The sequence below is a fragment of the Nematolebias whitei genome, chromosome 20, assembly GCF_014905685.2.
Source record: "Nematolebias whitei isolate Nwh7 chromosome 20, NemWhi1, whole genome shotgun sequence".
NCBI lineage: Eukaryota > Metazoa > Chordata > Actinopteri > Cyprinodontiformes > Rivulidae > Nematolebias > Nematolebias whitei.
The window spans coordinates 4,519,884-4,523,288 of record NC_056517.1 but is presented as its reverse complement, the minus strand read 5'-3'; the positions used below and the strand labels follow the sequence as shown (position 1 = coordinate 4,523,288).

The following is a 3,405-nucleotide window of genomic DNA, read 5'->3' as shown; positions in this document are numbered from 1 at the left end:
TCGAGAGGAGCCAGTTGAGGTGGCTTGGGCATCTGTTTAGGATGCCTTCTGGACGCCTCCCTGGTGAGGTGTTCCGGACACGTCCCACCGGAAGGAGGCCCAGAGGAAGACCCAGGACACGCTGGAGGGACTATGTTTCTCGGCTGGCCTGGGAACGCCTCGGGATTCCCCCGGAAGAGCTGGCCCAAGTGGCTGGGGAGAGGGAAGTCTGGGCCTCCCTACTTAGGCTGCTGCCCCCGTGACCCGACCCCGGATAAGCGGAAGAAAATGGATGGATGGATGGAGCTGCTGCCTCTCAGCGAGCAGGTCCCTGGTTCAAACCTCGGTCCAGGGGCCTTTCTGGGTGGAGTTTGCATGTTCTCTCCGTGCATGCGTGGGTTTTCTCCAGGTACTCCGGTTTCCTCCCACAAACCAAATTCATGCATGTTAGACTATTTGGTGACTCTAAATTGTCCCTAGGTGAGTGAGAGAGTGAATGGTTGTTTGTCTCTATGTGTCCCTGTGATGGACTTGCAACCCGTCCAGGGTGTACCCCGCCCCTCGCACAGTGATTGCTGGACATGGGCACCGGTGACCCCCGTGACCCAAAATGGAATAAGCGGGTAAAGAAAATGGATGGATGGATATATGTGAATGTTTCTGTTCAGTGCCCTAAGATGACTTCTGTTGTGACCTGTCGCTATAGAAATAAACTGAATTGAATTGAGGGCGGCACGGTGGTGCAGTTAGTAGAGCTGCTGCCTCTCAGCGAGCAGGTTGCCCTGGTTCAAATCCCGGTCGAGGGGCCTTTCTGGGTGGAGTTTGCATGTTCTCTCCGTGCCTCATGACCCAAAAAGGAAGAAGCGGTAAAGATAATGGATGGATGAATGGAATTCACATTCCAGTCCGGTCAGGCGCCTCCATAGTCTGATGCAGTGACGTGTGGTGAGGTTTGGACAGGTGAGGCGCTGACTCGTCTGGAATCGGATGCTCACACGAACCCAAAAACGTATATTTCAAATTAGCCTTTTTTCCTTCCTCACTCTAATACTTTCTGTTTTGACTGAAAATGTCACTTGTTGTATCCGTTCAGTTGTTTTGCGTTGCATTCAGGTCACCTGAAGGATTCTCCTCTGTCACGTATCCAGAGTGTTTATCTTTCTTTCATCCTCTTTCCTAATTGTCCATCTCTCACATTCATAAGCAACAACAACTTGATCTTTAATGGCTGTTGTTGAGATCAGAAGTAGCTCCTCTTGCAAGGGCTAGTCTGATGCTGGTCTCATTTTGGGCGATGTTGTCAGGGGCGATCATAGAGTGAAGATACTTGAGCTTCCAGACATCTTCAGTGGGTTCCTCCTCTATCATCACCGGCCCTTCGTTCACTGTCACAACCTTTGTTTTCACAGTATTAAGTTTCAATCCAAACTTGAGGCTGTGCTTCGTTACAAGTCTTGCCATCATTTCTAATTCCTCTTTTGATCTTGCTATAAGAGTGTCCTTGTCTTGTCACATTGCATATTGTCAAATTACCAGATGTGTTAACGGCTCAAAGTTAAACACAAGGAAGCAAAAAAGTTTAAAACCAAATCTAAAACTACAGCATTTTTGTCTGAAGAATCCTTTTTATTGAAACTGTTATCGACTACTGTAAATAAAGGGTTAAACATGTTTTATTTTTCTGTAATGTCTTTAAAAGCTGAGTTAGGGGTGTCTCTGGGGTGGAGCGTTACAGTAAACGCCTCCACCCTGAAGGAGTGTGTCCGCGTTCTGTCCTCTTGGAGTGACTGATTGTTGTGGGTGTGCTGCGTTCAGGGCCAGCAGGTTTCAGACTGAAAGGCTAATTTTACTTGATTGAGTTTAGTGAATTCTTTCAAAGACCTTCCCTGCAACAGGGACAGATTATTGCCTGCTGAACAGCATGCCAGATTATTAAACAACAATCCCATTTCAGAGTTGGTTACCTTTGACATAGTCATGTTCAGTAATGTTTAAACACTAGCCTCTTAATATTGGCAACCTTTCTAAACGTTCTAAACTTCTAGCGTTCAGAGCATAGGCGTCACAACCATTATATGTGAAGGGGACGTGTCCCCCCACATAAAAAAAAAATTCATTTTGGGCCCCCCCCCCCCCACACACACACACACATTTTTACTATAAAACATTAGTTCAGTCGGTGCAGTTTCTCTTTCTTCGTGAACGAATCCATTCCACTTGATCAATAGGAGAACACTCAAACCACTAAAACTCCACTCCAGGTTTTCCTGGTTCCCTCCAACTCTGCACCGTCCTGCTGAGTGTTTCTCCTCTGCGTCTCCTGCCTCGGCAGAGATCACTCACAGGTGGAGACACCTCTGTGTTGATCGCTCCCCAGCTTAGCGAGCTTAGTGCGGGCAGTTGTTGATCATAAACATCTATTCATGGTTAGGAGGAGAGAAGTGGAGCGCTACGTCTGTAGCATGTTAGCTTAGCGGTAACTGTGACGCTGCAGGTGTAAGAGACTCTGTATGTTCAGGTGCATTAAAGTTGAAATGTCTTTAAACCCCCACACCTTATTGTCCTCAAGCTTCATGAGAAACATCATTTAGATGAGTCGTGTTGAACACAAGTAAAAAAGTCCAGTGGTGATGTTTTTAATTTCACTAAACACAAAGAGTGTCGACCTGAAGTGCATTAAAGTTGAAATGTCTTTAAAACAGCTGAATTTACTCAAACGTGGTGAGAAACATGCTTTAAATTGAATTAAAGTAAGGAAACCTAGATGAAATGTTGTGTACACTTTTGGCACACTGGCGCGCGCACACATACACACTGTAGTGCCCCCCCATTCCAGATGTTTCTGACGCCCGTGGTTCAAAGTTAGACAGGATATCCTGATGCATGCTGAGTTAGACTCACTTGAATGCTCTTCCTCCTCTCAGTTTGTGGAGATGCACAGCGTTTCAACAACTTCCTGCAGGATCAATAAAGTTCCATCTCGTCTTTTTAGTGACTACTGTTGTTTTTAGTCCAAACATTTGAGATTACTGTACAGCCCTCCTGAACTCCTGTTTTTAGTGATTTCAGAAGACACTGGAAGCTGATTTAACCTCACAAGATGTTCATCACTTCACACGTTCCATTTAATCTGTGAAATGTTTAATGAATAATTTATGCCCTGTTAGGCCGGCTCTATTATAAAGACAACATAAACATGCATTAAATATTTGGCAAAGCAACTGTTTCATTTCATCTGTACATTTTATTCATGTATCTCAATTTATTATCTTAACAAGAACAAAAAAATTCAATAAACATCCATCCATCTGTTTCCCTTGTTATCCAAGGAGGGCGTCCCGCCCTGTCAACAGATGAGCAAGAGCTTGTTCCTCTAACGGTCGGGGAGCGGAGATTGTTGCCAAGGACCGCTCGCTTCAGGATAAG

General features: G+C 45.4%; 1 protein-coding gene across 1 annotated transcript in view; it reads left to right on the top strand.

Moving 5' to 3' along the window:
• Nucleotides 1-3,405, top strand: part of avl9 (AVL9 homolog (S. cerevisiase)) — a 30,641-nt gene that overhangs the window by 3,849 nt on the left and 23,387 nt on the right. The window lies entirely within an intron of this gene.